Source organism: Amblyomma americanum, chromosome 9 (assembly GCF_052857255.1).
Source record: "Amblyomma americanum isolate KBUSLIRL-KWMA chromosome 9, ASM5285725v1, whole genome shotgun sequence".
In the NCBI taxonomy this organism is placed as follows: domain Eukaryota; kingdom Metazoa; phylum Arthropoda; class Arachnida; order Ixodida; family Ixodidae; genus Amblyomma; species Amblyomma americanum.
Window position 1 is genome coordinate 68,678,678 of NC_135505.1, and position 21,718 is coordinate 68,700,395.

Here is a 21,718-nt window from a genome sequence, read left to right on the forward strand (position 1 = left end):
CCGCGTACAGGTCAGCGAGTATTAGTGTGTCTTTAGTCCCGGAAGGAAGCAAGGAAGATTAGAGCCAATAAAGCATTTTTGAAGGTGTTGTTCCTGATTTCAGCTGCGAAAACTACTTTATGCAGTCTGCACCCTAAATTCATTAGAGACGGGTCGTCCAGACCACAAGGCCCAGATTGCAGCATACGGAGCGGATATTTGCGTTTTGCCTCCTAAAGTGACCGAATGGCGCGCATATCAGATAATAACAATGCCTTTCGACAAGACGAAGGTATATTTATTCATTTTCTGGGAAGATATTGTCGCTGTGAAGCCGTGCACTAACCGATAGCGGGTACATTCAAGCAGGAGTAAGTGTTGTATAGAGTTCTATAATTCACTCGAAGCAGCTGAGTCGACGAAGTCGTGATCATCACTTCAGCAAACCCTCTACACAACTTATTTCTTATTGATGCTACTCTCATCAAGCGAAACTAGAACTACATATGACAAAACCTCTAAACTTTAATATTTTGAATTTATAGAGTTTAACGTCCCAAAACGATTAAAGCTGTGAGGGACGAAAATTGCTGGAGCGATGTAGCTAAACAAGAGTTTCAGCCACGCACGTTTCAAGGTTTACGGATTCTTATCTCACATTTCTTTTTTATCAGTATAGCCTCGGAGGGCTGGCGGGGTGGGTTGGGAGGGAAGGGAGGGCTGAGCTTTGGCCGTGGAGAGCTCTGGCATTTTATTTTAGAAGCTGCACTACACAACTTGCGCGGCATGTCTTGCTAGAGGCTTTCTCCAGCTGCGTCGAAGGAGACACGCGAAACACCGGAGTTCCGATGGCCTAAAGCCATCTGCTTAGTTTCCCACACAATTGCTTTAATTCTGTGAAGCAACGCAGCACCGGTCCGCGTCGTACTTTAAGAGCGATATTTGAAAAGGAGGTGGCAGAGCAGTGCAACGCTTGCCGCAAAATCCTTTTACACACAGACGTATCCACACGCACGCACAGGCACCTCCACACAAACACACACACACACACGGTCTAATGCATCCACTCAGCATTGTGTGGTGGTGCGTTCGACCGAAGCCTGCCGGCAGCGGTCAACGTCCCCTGGTCGTAAGCAGCGCTCCTGTCGTCACTATGTTGCTCAATTATTTCTAAACGGGCTAAATTCGGATATTTTTCAATCCCTTGGAGTGTTCTTTTTTTCACTCAAGTGACGAACAGCAGTCTCCTTGCGGCTCAGCGCGGACAGGCCGTTCAACCTCGGCAGAAATGCTCATTACCCGCACCCGAGTGCCATCACCAGCCTGCTGTGCATAAGCTGTGAGCTCGATAATTAGCGTCGTAATTAGCCGCTTGGGAGTACTTTGGCTGAAGAAGTTGTTTTTAACAGCGGGGTACGGAGGTGTTTACTAAGCGCCGTCGTGTCTGTAGATGTGTAAAGATTTCCCAACGAACACGTGTTTCGCTAAGTGAAGATGATGAAGATGGGTTTTGTGTGCACGATCTTGCTCATTGGTAACTTCGCGCAATGACCTGATGAGAATGCACAGAACGTAGCATTGACTGACTAATAAGGGGCTAACGTTTCGAGAGATCGACACTTTCGAGCTTTTATTTGGGGGTGTGAGGCACAAGAAGTTAAAGCTAAGTAATGTTTCAATTTCCAAATGCCGTTACGACGTGTTTGAGTCTCCCTGGGCAAAACATGCAAAAATTAAAGGCTAACACGTTAACAAGGCAGCTCGTAACGACCTGCACTGGTTAACTTAAAATAAACGTTTACGATGCAATCAAAGTGAAACTTTTCTTGAAGTGTTTATCCAGTTTCGTCGTTATTTTCTGAATCGACAAATGACATGAAGAAAACATCACTAGCATCTGATATGCATTCGCGTCCCCTAAAACCCCCTTCGTCGAAAAGAAAACGCTAACACTGACGATCGAACCGCGAAAAGAAGCAGGAGGCATGGGCTCCGAATAGTTTCCAGTGCTGCTGGCAAGCCCCGAAGACACTTCATTAATATGTCTTGAAGGCTTGTTCTCCACGCGCACATCGAACTGAACCATGTCTATCTTCCTTAATCACCCTTGTTGCTGCGCAAGGCCTTGTTCCTGCCTGATCAGCGCCATGGCTTCAATCTGATGGAATGAAAAGAAGTTGCGGTTTAATTTGTTTCGTGGACCCTCTAAAATAATAATTTATGACGAAAATAAATCCCACTATTTCTCCCTTGTTTTAAGAGCGTTAGCTCTTATTCATCACGTTTCTCGATTCCTTGGGCTCTGCTGTCCACTCCCTTAGGCGTGAAATTTTCTAAGTCCGTGGAATTCAAGATGGTGGCCCCATAGTGAACCGATAGAGAAACCCAATTGGCGATTGAGTGGTGACGTCATTAGTATATCGAATTGGTGACTGATTCGTAAGGTCACTGGTTTTTTGACGTCATAATTAACTAGTCGCGTTAAGGGTTATTCGCTTATAACTCAGTAATTATTGATGCCATCATAAAACGAATTAGATATTTTCAATAGCCTAGATGAGCAGAACACGTTAGATACCAATATGGACTAGTGAAGATAATATTTAGTTATAGTTAGGCTTAAGTTCATTGCTTATAATTAATTAACCGATGACGTCATGAAGTAACGAACGGCATATTCGTAAGTTGCTCGATGAGTACAACATATATGTTAGAAACCAGTACCGCATAATTAGGTTAATATTTAGTTATGTTCAAGCTAACATGGCGGCCGAACGTCAGCACCCAGCAGCTCACACTTTCATACCTCATGGCGGCCGGGCACCTCCTGCCTTGAGGTAAGAAAAAATGGCCCTCCAAAGAGTCAAAAAACTTTTTCCGCCCGAATTGGTCAAAAATATCCAAACCTCAAGATGGTAGGTGCCCACTTGCTGTGAGGTATGGAAAAGTAGCCTAACATAGCATTGAGGATAGATTGTGCCACCAAACAGCTAACGCCAGTTACTCCAACATCTTCCAGACTGTGGCGGCATATTTCTTTTTTGCATTATTGAAGCATGCTTCTGCTTTAAAATCTCACACATCGTCTTTGACACAATAGAATTAGGCAGCTGTTAAAACGAACAGGACTGCCACGCTGACCAACGCAGACTAAACATAATAAAATTCTAAACAATGGTGCAAAAAAAAAAAACATTTTCTTTCTCTTGAAGTGAAGTGTGCCCCAAGTCGAATCACAGAGGTCGGGTTCGGTCGCTAAAAGATGTCCGTTTGGCATTCGTCTTAAAGGGAACGAGAGATTGAAAGTTCACTCAGTGTCTCCAATTGTTGCAACACGAAACCCTAGGAAGGCGACGCGCGGCGGAGTACATGAGTGCTGTAGCCCTGCAGATGCTTAAATTCTTAGAAAGCATTGATTTTGTACTGACGCAATGAAGTAGTTCTACACGGAAACTTGCCATAGCAACGAAGGTGACGCCTAGGAAAGTTCTCATTGCGAACCTTAGGCAGTTGACTTTTTAAGTATTCAGTTTATCCTGAAAGTTTTCGGACTATTCAGCCTTTCGCAGCAGAAACTTTAAAGCTTAGAAATCTCATGCATTCTTTCGAGTCCTAGCCAATGCGCAACCCCCTCATTTTCCCAGTGATAAAATGGATATACGACACCCAAGTGCATATTTCTGATTAGCCCTACTTCTTTGGCAGCAAAGTACTTCACTGATTTCAAAACGCTACAATTTCTTATAAGCGCTACGAAGTTTGGAGTGGGACCTCAGGGTTAAGAATGTTTTTGATTGAAGCATTTCTAAGTGGAGCACAGTGTTTTCATAGATGAAGAGCTGATCAAAATCTTTTAAATGACTTTGTCAGAGAGGCAAACACAACCAACATGCTGCTTTTTTGCAGTGATTATCTGGCACCGCCCGCAGCATCAAGGCATTTACTACTTTAGCTATTAAAAAAAACACTGCTCTTCAAAACGAATTTGAAATCCCTGTAGCCTCGTTAGAGAGCAAACTGACTTTTGCTGGTATGTTTAAATGCGTGCGAAAGATGCTAGCGTTGATGAAAAGGCAAAACGTATTAGTCGAATCTTGTTATGTTTTTATGAGAGTAGCCATTTTCAAAAAAAAATATTTGGTAAATTCTTAGGCAAGAGTGAATTATTTCGAAAGTACCGTAAAATGTCACCGCATAGTGGAACCCAGGAGCAAACCGAAGAGCCTTTCCCAGAAAATAGGAAGAGCTCAGGTAATACAAATCTTCATGCAACATGCGAAGGTTATGTCTTTGGCGTCATACGGTGACAAGAGGCTGTGTTATCTTCCGGGTTGTGCTGAATTTATCTTACACCTTTTACTGTTACTCAGTTTTTTTTTACACTGACAGCTGCTAAGCGCCCGTTCCTGGGCTTTGTGTCTTAGTAATCTGTCGTGGTTTGCCGTTTGTCAATTTCCGCGTAACCGGTGAGTGCGTTGCCATGGGAACCACTCGCAGTGTGGTAACAGCGCAAGGAGAAAGGTTAGCCGAGCGCAGAAATCCAAAACCGAAGGATGGATACCACAGGATCGATTCCATGGAACTAGGAGGGTATTGGTAGTGCGTAGTAACGAGTAAGGTATGCTGAGAGTGTAAGAAGCCGAAATCGGTCACCGATTGCGACAGAAACCACACGGAGGGTAGTTACCCTGCAAGGACAAGGAGGGTTGAAATAGAAGGTGGCTTAATGGCGAGAGCGTAGAAAGGGGTACCTAGAGGATGGCTACAACGTTAGTCAGCCGGATAGTGCTTATCGTGGAAAGAAAACGGTTTGACAGAAGCAGAAAAATTGCCAGCCGATGGGTGATTGTTGCAGAAGGAGGAGGGCATGAAGAAAGCGTGAGAACGCGCAACAGGGAGGTAGTTTCTACGGAAACCAGCCGGAAGGCAGTTAATCTAGAATGGAAAGAGGGTACAGTGGAAAGAGGAGCAGGGTATGTCGACAGTGTAGGAAGTACTACCACGGTAACCGAGCACGGGAACGCAGTTACAGTGAACAAAGTAGTAAGGGTGTGGCGAGAGAGTAGTAATGTGGCCCTGTGCATCTGCGGCAGCTGCTGCGAAACGTGCTTCCCGAGGATTGGACCATTGGCGGCCCGGCGCTTCAAGAGCGGTGGTCTCGAGAGGAGACATAGACAAAAAGCGGCTATGTGCGGTAAACAAAAAGAGCATCCTATAACCACAAGATATGAGGAAGTTCTCACACTGTCTACCCCAATATATTGTAATGCATAAATAGCTTAACAGCTGTTGCTGGGTCTGGCGTTAATAGTGATAGCTGGTCTTGCAACTGGTTCTCTATTTAACACCACGATGAACAGAATGTAATAGTAATATACCCCTCTAAATTCCTTTGTTGCAAATGTAGCTCGCTCCTGTCGTATGCATAGCCCTGTAGCTCTTGTGTCGGTGTCTTTTATTACAATCACTAATCACCAGCCTGGAAACCTCCTTATTGCATCTGCTATGGTTTCGAGATTTGTCAAGTTTGTCTGAAAGCGGTTAGTATTACACGACCTAGGAGGTCACTAATTATTTTAATGCATTGCTGCTAAAAAATAGCACACGCGTCCCATCTTTTGGCCTGCAAAAGCGCGAACACTGGGATCCAAAGGCTATTCACGAAGCTTTTAGCCTGACGCTAGAGTACAGCGTAACAACGTTTGCTCCTAAGTTTCTTTGCTTCTCCTGTGGATTTCTGAATGTGACGGAATCTCCACTGCATTCTTTGAGTTTTGCGTGTTTATCTGCTGGAAGCATTATGTTTCTTTTTTTATGTGCAGATTTCCAAAAGGTGTCGTGCAAGGTGGCGCACAGTATGGCAGAAACTCATCCAGGGTGTACAGTTCCGCATCACCTTTCTTCTCTCTTTCTCTTTAGTTGCATTTCTTTGTATTCAACATAATGGCTTGCGTTACGCTATCCTGGACAATTCGAAACACGTGCCGGTGGTTCTCCTTTATAGAATAGCGCCAAAAGAAATTAAAAAATAACACAAAAGCACCTATGGCACCTAAGGTGTAGTCGTGTTATTTTGATGCAGCCTAACTGCCACGTGGCCAATATTTCATGTGAAATCACCAGGCGATGACATGCATCTCGCCTCATGCGGGACCAGTCTAGGGACTGAAATAGAGCGGTCGGACGCATTCTAATGTGCTAGCTACGCAGTTCGCACATTATTAAAAAAGCAAAAAGGAAAAAAATGAGCTATTTTGCGGGTCATTAGCGGAGCGCGGTGTTCTGCCGCGATTTAGAGCGCATTAAGCAGGGCGCGAGAGCATTATACGTAATTACACCTAACGGTTTTTCTTTTCCAACATAATAAACCGCGTTTCTTGCCAGCTAGAGTCCTTTTAGTGCGGTAATTTAATGCCTGAACGAATGTTGCGAAACTACCTCGCACTCTTTCGCCTCGTTCAGTTTCAAGGGTATTTTAATGTTCAAGCTCCTCTTTCATCTCGGTAAATTTTACAAAAATTTTTATTTCACGACCATGTAAACCTTCGAAGTGAAATATTACGGCGTAATCTATGATTACTTCTTACACTGTAAGGATTTTGCAATTTCATTTTGCTTTAAAAGTGACCTAGAGGCAGGGCCCGCGCATCTCAGGCGAAATATAAGGTGTTCACTGCGGTTGCTATTTCATGAACGGCTAATTGTCCCAGGTATTTAACGGAATTTTCGCAAAGTGAAAAAGTTACAATCAATGTGTGTGTTTGTGTATGTTGGGTGCGTGTGATTGAAGAGAATTCAAAAAGTTACTGCCCTTAGGAAAATTGTGTAAATTCCCGCAACTGACGTCACATTTACCTTTACCGGGAAGCTCAGAGTAGGCAGGAAGGTCATGCCGTCACATATAAAGCAAGAGTGGATACAGACAAGAAACAGATATGCAAGAGAGAGGGTTGAGAGGGTTGATGCAAGGTTGATTTATCTCGTACGGGTTGGCACCACAAGCCCTCTATGGAGCACAGATTAGCTACTCTAGGGCTGCAGGGTGCAACCCACGTATCATCTACTCCATAGGGTCGAGAAAGAAACAATGCTTGAATACTTGAAATACATTGAAGCCATGGAAAGACTGTTGTACTCGAACTCTGCTCAGCAGCGTCACTAGCGCAGACGATTCCACCGCTAAAAACTGGAAACGTGGTCACAGTGCTTGGACATGTGTGCGATCTCCCAGAAACACGACAGGAAATTCTCTGTCGTTATAACTGATTTTATTGCATTTTTGTAAATGTTATTTTCGTAACAAAACTTATTTTGACATAGAAAGTTTATGCCTGAACATACACACCGCTTCAGGCTCTCCCTAGTTGTTACTGCAAAGACAGTTCTGTCGGGATGACAGGCAAATATACAGTACAACTGAAAGTACTGGGCAGATAAGAGGATGGTAGATAATTAGTATCCTCTTTTGAGACAGACTCATCTATTTGCGACTGGATTTGAACACCTCACGCAGGGTCATCAGAGAAATGCGTGCATTTAATGTATCCGTTTTGTATAATTCTGTAATGCACACTCTCCTTACTTCCTTGACATTGTCTCCGAACGGTATGTCGGCCGCATGTTAACTGACATTTGTGACACGCTCGAAGGAACTGAATATAGGCATTCAGGAATTATTATGCGAAGTATTTTACTGTGCGGTAGAGAATGACTGAAATGCATAGCGAGAGAAAAAGGATCCAGCTTACAGCTGACGCTAATTAATGGGCCACCTAATGCTGGAGGGAAATGAATGAATGAATGAAAATTTGTTCGCTCAGGTGGTGGTTGGAGCTGTTGCCGGCAATGGTAAAAATCACGGTGAAGTTGTTCTGTATTGGCTAGCACTTGCGCCCTCGGAAAAGCAAAAATCGAGCATATGCACATCTAGTTGCACGCACACCGCCGCTTGCTAGAGCATTTCTTGTTTGGTTGCAACAGAATCGATTAAAGATAGGTGTCGGAAGTGCAATGGCAGAATATTTCTCTGCGTTACCTTTACATAAAATGGCTGGTAAATATAGTTGTTTCATGTTGTATCAAGACTATATATTCTCACTTTTTTAGACTCCTCTTTAAAATTACACCACTGTTTACTTTGCGATTAAATATTAAAAATATATACGCACCATATATGTGGACTTTCAACAGAACTGAAAGAAAAATCATTTGCTGGAATACGCAATTCTACTTCTGTTTAAGGCTACGCTGCTTTAAGATGGAGCCGGTGAAATCGGCTTCGGTATCACAGCGTTCCTTTCACTAGCTGGGCTGATTGCTAGGAAAAAGCTTAAAGCGTTCTATTGGGCTAGTTATTGTGCGAATTTTAAATCAGTTTCTTTACGCGTACGAGGATGAAACGTACTGAACCCCTTGCAGTTGTCAATGTTTATTGTCTTCTAGAGGCACTGGAAAAAACTCCATGCCAGGTGCTTGTGCTTGCTTTATTTTGGAAGCAATGATAAAAAAATAGTCGCCGGGTGCCTCATGCCTTTTGTTATGGCGTGTGCAGTGTTTCTGCAACACGTTAAGGAACTGTTCATAATAAGCTTCTTACAGGCCATGTGACAGTGACATCCCAGTCGGAATCAAGAAAAAGAAATGGGCATGGGCAAGAATGGACTGCTAGCCAACATAACTGACGGTCGTTAAGGGTAACGGACTCGATTCCAAGAGAAGGCAAGCGTAGAATGGCGCGGCAGAATGTTAGCTTTGAGGATGAGGTTAAGCAGCTTGCAGGGATAAGGCCTTTTGGCAGCCTCGGCAGGCACAAGACAGAGTTAGAGAGATATGGGAAAGGCCTTTGTCGTCCAGTGGGCGTAGGCAGGATGACAATGGTGATTAAGCTACGTGATCTCAATACACTTACAAAATTTCAACGTAGATTTGTTTAAGTTCTGCCATATATTTTGAACAATCGCCGTAAAATCCAAGTGGTAAACAAAACGCGAAAATAATGTCCACTGCTTTTGAGGAACGAGGTGTAAATTCAGCCTCTCGCATACGTCTTAGAGAAGTAGAGTCCGCCAATGTGGACAGAGCAAGAATGTACGCAATGTTTGCTGTATTGTTTAAATATATTGTCCCAGACGGCTCTAGAATACTCTAATATTTGTTTAATGCAGAGCCCGGTGCAAAGAAATATACCTGCGTACATCTCCTGCCCGTTTATACTAGGGGACCTTTTTTTCAGACTACCAAAACGCTTTAATTTTGTAACATCCTGTACACACGATAACTGCACAGGATATGCTCTCGGTGACAGCTTTCATTGACAAAGAAGAGAAGACTGCAGGGCGGACCGTGCGCGGCTATGTTATTCCGAGAAACAGTTCAGCCGCTCGACAGGGTGCCAGGCCGCCTGGCACGCTTCTTTCCGGACGGCAGCTCCAGTCTACCTGGCGCAACCTATGCAAGCGTTCTGTAAAAACACATGCGTAGCGAAGCCGTTGTAAAAAACAAAAGACACTTTTACCTCAGTTTATAACATTTCCAGTGTGCAATTCTTTAGAAAAATTCTGTAAATATTGAATATTTACATTAAACAACGATTTAAGTGAAGACTGCTAACTGGAAGCGAGGAATATACATTTCTTGCGTAGGAGGAGATAAACTTGAACGGCGCTTTAGCTTCCGCTTTATTTTCCAAGAAGTTGTAAAGAAGTATAGTAAAGAACTATGCAGGAAGCTTAAATATTTTGCCGCAAGATGCATACCGCCTCATATTCCCTTTCATCGCATCCCTAGCTTGAGATGACGTTAACAAGGCCATGCTCGCGCCCTCGTCTGACAGATGTAACGAATTTGGTTCCTCCACACTGATCACCAAGTGAAATGACATACTTTTCATTTTAGTCCGGCGTCTTGAATTTGCCATGCCCACGACCAATAGTAGTCTTGCTAAGCTACGACTGTAAGGCTTTGAAAACATAAAAATGCAGCGCCGATCGCTGCGCTCAGTTTAATTTTGACGAAGATAATTTTAACGATGAAAATGTTTCACGAAAGCAATGGCATTCATTTGATATGCGTGCGGCCGACCACGGCGAGTTTGAAGTCTTTAGTGGATAAATAAAAATAAAAATAAAACAAATATTCTTTAAGAACGATAAAACCTCACGAGAACAGCCGCGGCGCTTCTTTTTATAGCATAAACTTTCTTTTTCCTTTCTCAAAGTTTTCCGCTAGAGGCAACACGCAGACATCACCAGAAATACGTTCAGCAAGGTTCCAAAGTCAGTTCCTTTGTCGGAAAGTAGTCTATGCTAATTTCGCGTGTTCGCCATCGGTAGCATCGCTGAACGCGTATGTGCAAATGCCACCGCACAAAGAGCAAAAAAAATGGGAACACATTGCAGGCAGAGCTTCTTTTTGATGCTACACAAGCAGAGGCGCCTAGATCATATATTATTTATGCTGTAACATTCTGCAGGGTCCACACCAACAGGGAAGAAAACAGCGGACTCAGTGTACGCAGGCAGCGCTCTTTTAAGCAGTACACTTTAGGGCATCGGGGCTTGAAATAAACGTTGCGTCAGTTGCTGTGCGAATTAGACAAAAATCACATGTTTCCTTTTTGAGCTGAAGTTTCGTTTTTGAGCAGGAAAGACAAGCATAATTTCCTTCCCCAAATGGACATTCCTGAAAAAAACCCTGCCTCACAGCGCATATTTTCGGTTTTTGTCCCCCTCTGCTCAGTGGAGCGATAACATGGCTGGTAATCACACAGCTGTTTGCGACGACGGTGCTTTTTGGGGCATACACTCAAGCAAATTTTGCATTTAGATTGAATGTTTTCACTCTTCTGCAAATTAAACATGCAGTTTCAAGTCAGATGTTTACAGAGGAACGTGATACCCCGAAAAAAGATGCTTGCTTGACATGCAGGTCACATATAGTGCCTATCAATAAACTGCTAAGCATTACAGTAGCATGCAGAAAGACATCAGTAATAGAGAACTAATAACGAGGGGAATCTGATTTGCATTTTAGTCTGATGAACTATCGCTGTGGGTTCTAGAAAACAGATGTGGTTCCTTTAGCGAAATTTCGCTGAATACTCGACGCGCTGGAAGCAGCGACTGGGCCTTTTGAAGCAACAGCAATACGTAGATTGTTAACGCAGTTTTCTCGAATATCTAGACTGTAAGCCGCGATTACTCCAATTCCACAGAAGCCACAAATTGTCAACTGATTCAAAACAGTGCCTGTCCTAACATTTGTGCTACGAGAAAAATATATGCAACCCACTATAGCTCTAAGTGCCCCTGGAGTGGTGCCTGCCCAACATTTTCCACGTGTTCTGGGGGTGCACAGCCAAACCATAAAACCTAACACACACAGAAAACACATACGAGCAGTGACGGGCAGCGCTGGCAAGCGAGCCCTTGGACGACCAGCAACGGATCGTCCACCCGGTTCGCGAAGCATTCAAATCAGCGAAGTCCTGAACGAAGAGAACCGGCCAAACTGCTCGGCGCTCCCCCATCCAATTGCCTTTCCTGCAATAAAGCTTTTTCTCCTCCTTAGATCATAATATGTAGGCCAAACTGAGACGACATGCTAAAACTTTAAAGCAACGCCGTCGTTGCTCCGTTAAACAGATTGAACAATTATGCTTAACAAAATGTGGAGAAAATCGTCTAAAGCAGCACTATGGCCACTAACGAATTCTATGAAAGCAAAGTTACTATCAATAACTTAAGAACAGTATACGTAGCATTTTGTTTTATTTTCGGCTAAAGACTGATGACCTTGGAAATATAAAAAAAAATAGTGTTCAGGGCTGCAATCTGCATCGCTTTGGTTGGTAGCTTTCAAATGAGTATAAAGTGTCATCAGTATACAGAGAAAAATATTTTAATACAATTTATTTTTATTTTAGGAACTATTACACAGAAACAAACGCAACTGATTTAAGAACCATTTAAGGTCTTGTCTTGAGATGTCAAATATTAGAAGTTTGCATAGATCATAGGATAAAAATTCCCAAATATTAACACGGTTCCTTAACAAGGTAGGCATCTTTGGAAATTGTCACTTTGCACCAGCTGAAGCATTCCTAAAAGTCTCAACTGAATACGCGTGCGTGCGTGCGAGTGTGTGTGCGTGCGTGCGTGCGAGTGTGTGTGTGTGTGTGTGTGTGTGTGTGTGTGTGTGTGTGTGTGTGTGTGTGTGTGTGTGTGTGTGTGTGTGTGTGTGTGTGTGTGTGTGTGTGTGTGTGTGTGTGTGTGTGTGTGTGCGCGCGTGTGTGCGTGCGTGCGTGCGTGTGTGTGTGTGTGTGTGTGTGTGCGTGCGTGCGTGTGTGTGTGTGTGTGTGTGTGTGTGTGTGTGTGTGTGTGTGTGTGTGTGTGTGTGTGTGTGTGTGTGTGTGTGTGTGTGTGTGTGTGTGTGTGTGTGTGTGTGTGTGTGTGTGTGTGTGTGTGTGTGTGTGTGTGTGTGTGTGTGTGTGTGTGTGTGTGTGTGTGTGTGTGTGTGTGTGTGTGTGTGTGTGTGTGTGTGTGTGTGTGTGTGTGTGTGTGTGTGTGTGTGTGTGTGCGCGCGCCTGTTACGCAAGCATGAAAAACCAATCATGGAAGTTTGTCGGCGTACGCTAAAGCGCGAATCACTTCATGCAACTGGGCGCAAAGAAGCTTCGCCGAGCTCAAAAAGCCTCCAGCATCATTACCATAGCATGGTTTACCATGCTATGCGATCTGCAAACAAGGATCGCACAGCCCCGGGGCTCGGATAACACAAACGGACGAGTCCACGAGCCCGTCTGGTGTGCAAGACCGACGTCGTGCGGCTCGCACGACGTCCCACAAGCAGCGCTCTTTCACCGTCGTTTATGCATCTTGACATATGGAGAGCGGCCGCGCGTTTACAAGCACGGCCATCTCTGTTTTTGTTAGTTGTTGCAGTAGCATTCGTAGCAGCGAGAAAAAATACAAATTAGAAGGTCAAAAATTAGCTCATACGCATGCGCACGTGCCTTGAAGTATAACAAGGAGAAAGAAACTAATAAAGTGAATGCTGTTTATATCTGTGAGCCGTGGTCCAGCGCCGTGCAAGGCTTCATAGAAGAACACAGAGGCAACATAGAGAAACATGGAAGTCTTCGCGCGTGTGTCGAACAAAGAGGGTGCGACAATTCTGAGCACGAAGCGCTGACGCATGGGATCCTGCGAAGTGGCATGCGCCGCACGTGGTACGCTTGCTCAGAGGGAAAAACACTGGAAAAAACAAAATGAACGAACAACGACAAACGAATTCAATTAAAAGGGAAAAGAGTAGAAGGATCATATATAGTTGTCTCATATTTATAGAGAAACATCTGGAGACCTTTGGCACTGCCATTTTCGAGTTTGCTGTTCCCAACCAAGAAAGAGTTTTTTTTCTTCTTCAAATCTATCACTAGGCATAGCGCTTCGTTCACTAAATCCATAATTTTATGAGTCTTTGCACTTTGAACTTCTCAGCCATGATTAGTGCGCTGCACTTCAAAATTGTGAAACCAATTCAATTTTGGAAAAGACAAAGCCATTCAATTCAAACGGCAGTGATGTCAGACTGCATCACGAAAAAGTATTGTACGCTGCAGTAAGGAGGCTTTACTGGGTTCATTGCAATGGTTCGTTAGACCACGCTCGGGCAAACTGTTTTCCTTCGGTCGCGGGCAGAGAGCGTGCTGCGTATGTTTAAGAACGCATAAATAAACCATGCGCCAAACGGCCGTACCCAGTCGCCGAACGATCGCATCAGACGCTAATTGAGAGTGGCCTCCTGGGTGCCTAACAGGCCTCCCATGCGACCCTGATCGTCTGAAGCGATGGCCATCCATCGACCGCGCGCTTCGGGGCAGGAAATGAACTCGCTGCCCAATGCCCGTGCTCCCTCACCACTGCCTGTGGTATTACTACTGCATGCTATTCGACCATTGGCTGGCACACTTCCACAGCATCAAAGAGTAGATGCTACGTCGCGAGGCTTCTCCAGATGGACTGCCTAATATATAACTATGTCGCGGAACACTTGCGTTGTTTACTGGCAAGTGCAATGTGAAGTGACCAGGTCTCCTATTCGCTTCTCTCGTGTCAGGGTATGCGTGCTTCGATTCTTTTTGTCCCTTAACAGCGGATGTTTTCAGTTCTGTAAGAAAATATTCACACACCTACTTTACCACAAAACAGGCTTGTTGGCGTAGACAGACACCGTTTATATTTTTATGCCGCTGATAAATAAGAGCTAGGCTCATAGAATTAGTGGTTGGCACGCATTTGTGGAGACCGACAAGCAATTGTTCCCAAAATTCTATTTGTGCATGCTGAGTAATGGCCGAATGCACCGAGCAAACATTGCACATGAACCGGTAGAAATAACGGTGCGGTGAAAATTTTCTTCGCCCCATAAAATAGGCTAATGGTCTAGCTTCGAAACTCGGGGACGAGTTCTGTAAACAATGACATGTGCCACTGAAGATCATGTTTACACGCTGGTCAGTAATAGACTTTTACGTGGAATACATGTGCAAATAGATTGGCAAATTTAAAAAGCGATACCGCTCCATCTTGAAAAAGAGAGATAAAAATCAGTACTGAGCATAGTTTTTTTCTCAATTTTTAATCACAATGAATGGTTTTAACGATGCTTACTTTGAAACTCAGACAACAATAAGGAATTTGTGCTGTTTCGTTCGGCCGTCGACTCTAAAACCTTCTCTGCATCGCACATAATTTGTGCACGTCTTTAAGCCTTCTATTACTCCTTTTCAGACTTCCAACTAAACAAGTGTTCATTTCGCTTTGTAAGCGTTGCAATAAGCGCCGACTCAAGAGTTCATAATCTTTCAATCTGATTCAATGTTTGGCTATGGAAGGAAGTTACTCTTGTTATCCGTGTAATATGAATTTCCCCATACTGGCTGGAGAAAGAGGCAAGTTGGCAACCAACTCAGAGACATCTCATAAGGGTATGTCATAGGATCCGACATTTCAACCGAACAATTATTACTGTCCTTATAAACATACACTAGCCAATTCCCCAAGCAGCCATATCATATGCATGGTGTGTTCGTAGCAAGAATTTATTAACAAGCTCATAAATTGTTCTCTCTATTCTCTGCATTCAACATTTTAGCGTTCAGTGGTACACTAGTATAGAAGTCTTGAAAAAATTGCTTTGATTCATGTTTCATGTGTTTTACTTACGCTTTGAATCGAAGTTTTCTAGGCTCAATATGTTTTGCATAATTTAAAACTATCTAGGAGGCATTTCGCCATTCTTTTTGTTTTTTTTAAAGACGATTCAGAAGCATACAAGTGAATACTTTTTTCACGTCGTATTCGGGCCACCTCCGCCTTGATTAAACAATTCTGCATTTCAGTTGCAACAAAAAAAAAACGAAACCAATATAATTTCTGCGCCCCCTGAGAGCTCCCCGCGCCTTTATTTGGTTCGAGAGAGCGCTTTAATTACACCAGTCTATTCGAGCAGCGCGTGTGTTGGTGCAAGCACCGGCTCCTGCGTCGATTAGCGTAGCCGCTAGCTTTCCAGGAAATGATCCTAGCGGCGAGTAGTGCTAGGCGTGCATTAGCTCAGCGTCGCTTTGGGCAGTCCCGCACAGTGAACAGCCGCCATCCAAAGGGGTTTTGAAAGCATTCCAGCCAGTACCAAACTACACAGAATAGGGCTTTACAACCGAGTTGTTAGTAATGGGTACCATATAAGTAGGGCTTTTGAAAAATGCATAGCAGTGGATCAGTAATACGCGTCTCCTTTTTATTTTCGTGGGTCTCAGTATTTATATATAAGCTTTGTTGCTTATCATCCTTCTGACTGTTTTCTTTACAAAATGCATTTCAAAAACTTGATTTTAATGTTTCCGAAGTGTTGATTGCGGCGTGCAGTGCACGCTTATTGGTTACTTCCTCTGAGCGCAGTACCAAATGAAATCTACAAGGACTGCACTGCAGGCGTCCGCAGCAGGCTGGAACCTAAACCCGTTGAAACTTCCTTTTAATTGCGTGGTTCTCTGCATTAGTGCAATAAAAACGAAGCAGCCAAAGCGAACAAAGGCTCTCATGAAAAATAAAAGCTCTGGGACGTACAAGCAGGGTACATCACAAAAGTTTTTCAAGGCAACCTTGGCACAAGTCTTCATCTCCTCTCACGGAACCAGCGTCTCTCACAAGGTACGGCATGGAAGTTGAAGCGAAGGATTTGGCGATTTGTCTAAACCAAAACACATTTCACACCTTCCATAAACGTCTTTTTTTTTCGAAATGCCCAAAAATATTCATACTATGACGATTTCAGCTTACCTACACATATGTGTACCTTCTGGTCACGATACAACTATAAAAGCTCATTACTTATTTTACCTATTTCTTGAGTTTCACAGTGTAAAACTACAGCATTCCAGAAGAATAGTACTTCAAGCGGATAAAAGAATTGTACCTCCATGTAAATCCTATGTTTTATACACAAATATTGAATGATACTTGCGTATTATCGTGAAAAAAATGCGCAAATAAGCTTCGTTATTTACTCCAAGACATTCTAAGATTTTTCTAGCACGTTTACGAAAAGACATTGACAGCGACATCCTCCACACTCGTTTTTTGAACCAATGCAAAAATTTAACGCTATCATTTCTTTCGCGATAGTGAAAACAACTTGCCTCTGAATATCTTCTTAGGTAATGAAGCGGCTTATATTTTTGTGAATGTGGTCTAAAGCACTGTACGCGAAGTGGTGCGGCGGAAAAGAAGTCATAAGACGCACTAAATGCTAAGGCGCAACTGCATGAGTGAAAAGCGCATAGCCGACTCATCACACCGCGACATCGACGTGTTGACCATTTCAGAGCACCAGTACTGTCGCTAAAATATTTTCTGGAACATCTGCTGCTGTTTTCAGCGCGGTTTTGTTGCTAGAGTTTCTTGCGAAAAATTCTGATCAATAGCATATATTCTGCCTTGATGCTCAAGAACCTATTCTTCTGTCAGGCGCACTGGCGTCCCGGCATTATGCATGCAGTGTTTTCGCAGCGTCAAAACAGCTGCGCGCATCTCCGAAGTTATGCCTTGTCGGAACATATGCGGTGCCTTAATGTACACTTTTCATCGATATGCTCCGACGCCTTCGCTTGACGGCTGCGCTTTGGTAATCAGCACTGTCAGATCGGCAACATTTTATTTTAAACTTCGCGGATTCTAAAGCTAAATTTAAGCTCAAGCAGAGCTTTCTTGGACATATCGCTGTAAACAGTGCGCCACATTTGAAATATTGTCAGGTGCTGTTATGAACCGTCCGCATGTTATTAAAAACAAATGCGCACGCACGCACGCACGCACGCACGCACGCACGCACGCACGCACGCACACACACACACACACGCACGCACACACACACACACACACACACACACACACACACACACACACACACACACACACACACACACACACACACACACACACACACACACACACACACACACACACACACACACACACACAACACATCTCATCGCCCAGTCCCTGCAGTTCTTATACTACCAATCCAGGTGCTTCAATTTCAAGCACATCTCTGGAACATTTCATATACGTCAGAAGGAAATGTGCACACAATTAATTTTTTCGCCATTATCTTAAAGATTATGTGTGGGTTATATAGAGAAAAGTATTTATTTAATTTTTTTGTGAATGCCAAGAATTGCGAGCGATGCCTGAAATTCACCGTACGGCTAGAAATGTTCATTCCAATATAAATTTATTACATCGATTTTTAAATAATCGGATACTAATTACGTCCTTTCCTAACTTCCTCACTCAACCCGCATGTTCCCTGCGCGACACTAAAACTTTCTTTATGCCGGCGTCTGCTATAAAACTCTTACATTCCGGCAGCCATCAGTTCTACGCGTTACACTCCATACAAATTTGCATGTATTTGCAGGTTGAGTTCAGTAGGCTCAACCTAATTTACAAAACGCATTCATTTTTTTCCTTATCTTTGACGTAGCCCTTCTTCGCATATCAATTCCTTGTTACCGGCTGTTTTTTTCACAATTTTCTTTTGTCGCTTCTTTTCGTCGTGCCACGACACATCGTTGCCTAAGCACGTTCTGTGCTCCAATTTTGCCAATAAAGGTTCCAGAAAAGCATTTCTGTGCTTTAGCATGACTCAATAACTCATCCAACAGCACAAAAAATCTTATTCTTATTGTTGTGACCACGAAAAGCACCTAATGCCTGGAAGATTTTACAAATAAATAAATATGTGAAAAGCTTTCCAGATACATTAGAGAAGTTCTTGAGCTTAGGTGTATTAGGCGGATTTTTGTAATGCGGCACACGTCTGCGGCAACTAAAAACGCAAAAAAATCTAATTAATCTCTTGCGATAGCCAAGAAGACACCAGTTCTATCACTTGACAATCACTGAGCTATACAATGTCCTCAGAAAAGCAATGCATATGATGCCATTTCACAAAAGAGGCCAATAATGGATCAACAAGATTCGTCTCGTTTTTGCTGTTTTCTTGATTTTTTGCCAGGTATAAGTATTCTGGACCTTGAAGTATTATTTACTTTGATGCGCATATGTCGGATAAAACATGAAAAGTACATAATGCGATGTGACGACGGGACCCCCAGTCATGCCACCAATAATACGCTAACAATTGGAAGAGCTACACGCACCTACTTAACAAATGCCGGCACTAAAAAATACCAACAGCGCATTCTGTTTTCATTCCTAAAAACTGCAGTCAAAGAGCATGCAAAGCACATCCCAGAAAAGCGTGACCATAATTTTCAGGAGCACTACTGCCACTTGTTGCAACTATGTGGAAGCTCACTATTAATTACTATTTCCGCTAACAAATAATGAATATTGACCACTTTGGCGCGCTTATTCGGGGAGAGAGGCACTCTCCAATGCTGCACGAGATATTTGCTTGGCTTCGCGCCACGTATCCTACTTTAGGAGACGATTAAAAACGATACACAAAGACGCACACGTACACTCGCTCAGGAGGTAGCGAACGCTAGCTACCATCGAAAAAAAGCCTTTAGTGCCCCCATCTCCAGCAAATCAAAGGCATCTCTCAAACAGATATCCTACTAAAGCAACTGTACAGATCACAACAAAAGTAGGAAAGTCAAAGAGTACTCACATATCAGGACAACCACAATTGTAGAACGCGAAACGTCGTCCCCGCCTCTTGTTCCTCCGCAAGATTCAGGTGACAGTTCCAGTTCAAAGTTCAGCACTTCAATATGATTGTGATGGGTGATTGCACTCACAGCAACTCCGCTGTGAAACGTGGAACCTGGCAGCGAGGACAACCGGTAGTGGGTATTCGCCGTCCTACTCAACAGACTGCCAAGATAAGTTAGGCCAGTATACGGTCGGAAATGTTTGCAAACACCTGACAGGAAGAAAAACCACTGAAAATTGAGTTGAAGGCCAAAAGCAGGTAACGAGGATTAGCCGCGGGTAGCTTCTAAGCTCTCAAGGTGCGCAGCTTTAGACTGTAGCTTCCGACGGTAGAAGACTTCATGTGGTACATATGGCCAACCGTCGTACGCGGCGAAACCTGGACAGGAAATCTCATTTCTTGCGGTGACTCACAGCAGAGATTCCAACAAGCAGTCTACTCACTTTGCAGAATTTTTAACGGAGCCAGTTTCTGTAAAACGGCAAATCTAGGGAGAGTCTTCCACACGCCACTTCTCGAATAATGTACCGATAATTTATACCGGCTTTGAATACTGACTGAAGCTCCCTCAGTCAGACGGAGTCATTACTGGTGAAACGGGTCGAAAAAAGTCAATAAAAGCAGTGAAAATTTTGACAACAGCTCACTTAAGCTGCTGAGTTCAGGCGCTCTCTACCATTGTTTCCAGAAATCCTAAGAACAGGATGTTTATATGTACATTTACTGAAAGAAGGCCGGAAGGCATCCACCAGAACTAGCTCCGCATAGGACCCAGGTTGATACAGTACGAAGAGACAACACAGAGAGTCACCACAAAAAGCGGCGTATAAAGACAGCTTCTCACTAAGAGATGTCAGCCAGCTAATTAGGAGAGTGCGCGTCGAAGTGAGTACTGCCACCAAATAGAGTCAGAGCTTCCGAATCCAGCAGGAAGAGGCAAACCACAAGCGGCAGCGCGGCGTGTCGGGTCGATGAACCGGCGGCGGGATCACACGTTCGACCGGTACGGCGGACTGCCAACGACTAAACTCCGGTCTAACGGAGAGAACCCGGGGCTGGCTCCGGCCAGCGGCGCGCGAAACTGAGAACCGCCGCGCGGCGACCTTGTCGTAAGCGCCGCCGTGCAGACCGAGCCACCAACCGCGCGCAGGCGCAGTAGCACTCCCCTTTTATTCTTTCGCGCGGTTTTACGCCCTTCCCGCGCCTTTTTTTTTTCTCCTTCTCTCTCTCGCTCTCCTGAAGCTTTCTCTCCTTCTTGGCTTACCTCTCTCGTGGAACACGTCTGGCACCGAATCTGTAGCGCGCGCGTGCAACAGATGGCGGTTTCGATCCCGCGTCCAAGAAAGCAGCCGTCGAAGCGCCGTGGATATACCGTGGACGCTGGCCTGTGCGGCAGCGGTGGCGCCTCCGCCGGCGCCGAAACGGCGACGATAATTCAAAAACGCGTCTCCCGCAGTCGCACCTGTTGCGAATGCGCGCTTTGCCGCTTGTTTTTCGCTCGATACTGCTTCTGCACGATGGGCGAGTTTTGTACGCTGCGCTTTGCAAGTATCGGCGGTTTCTGATATTTTAATAGCCCATAAATTCTACTAAATGTTTGTTTTCGTAGCCGCAAGTCCGCTTAAATGGGAGCTAATGTGACGAACGCTACTAATGCTTCAAATTCCTATAGCTCTGCCTATCCCGGAAAACAGGAGCGGCTTAAAGCAGTGGCGCATAAATAATCAAAATAGACAAAAAGCCAAGCACGCTAAGTAATAAAACAGGCTGATAGGTCGCAAAAGGATCCGAGGAGATTGAGCACAGTTCCCACAGTGGTGAACAGTAGCGAGAGAAGGCGAAGACATAGGGCCGCTCAGTAGCCGAACCACCTGGCGTGTCCGATGTGCGGTTACCGCCATCTGTGAGCCGATCTAGAATGCGCTACCTGCTCTTGGGGACGAGAACGACTGCAGTTGTTCCTCATTTTTGCCGTCATATCTCTCTCGACGCGCTTCGGGTATGCGCATGGGATCATAATATGACCAAGGATTTGTTCATAACTCATTACATGACTCTATAAATAGTGCTCATTTAGGGGCCATCTATCACTTTATCAGAATCCTGGGAAGGCTCAGTAGACCTGACATTTCAGATGTTTAGTGTGAGTCGGTCCCCACATCGCGCAGTAACTCCAAACTTCGTTTAGAGAGAGACAGAGAAAGTTTACCGCAGGACCCACAGCCGGGTCGCCGTCTCAAATCGGTCAACTGGGGCTTGAGCTTGGCGCGACATCATTCTTTCCAAAAACATGAGAAATACGGCCCAAAAGCAGCGCCATTTTCGTTTTGGGCTTCACCTCTAAACCAAGCACTGTGACCAGTGCTTGTTGCCTCCTCACAAGGTAATGAGCAAACAGGTAATTAAATATTTTTAGGAGTCCATTGCCTTTATAAAATTCTCGATGAAAGCATACTTATAGCGGCGCCACAAGCGCTAACCCGATACGGTAGCA

General features: G+C 44.3%; 1 protein-coding gene across 1 annotated transcript in view; it reads right to left on the bottom strand.

Annotated features, from left to right (window-relative positions):
* LOC144105188 (synaptotagmin-10-like) overlaps nucleotides 1-20,307 on the bottom strand; it is a 102,039-nt gene extending 81,732 nt beyond the window's left edge. The window contains exon 1 of the mRNA XM_077638340.1: nucleotides 19,180-20,307. The gene's annotated coding sequence lies outside the window, so the exon portion shown is untranslated. The remainder of the gene's footprint in view (nucleotides 1-19,179) is intronic.
* Between the last annotated feature and the right edge of the window lie 1,411 nt (nucleotides 20,308-21,718).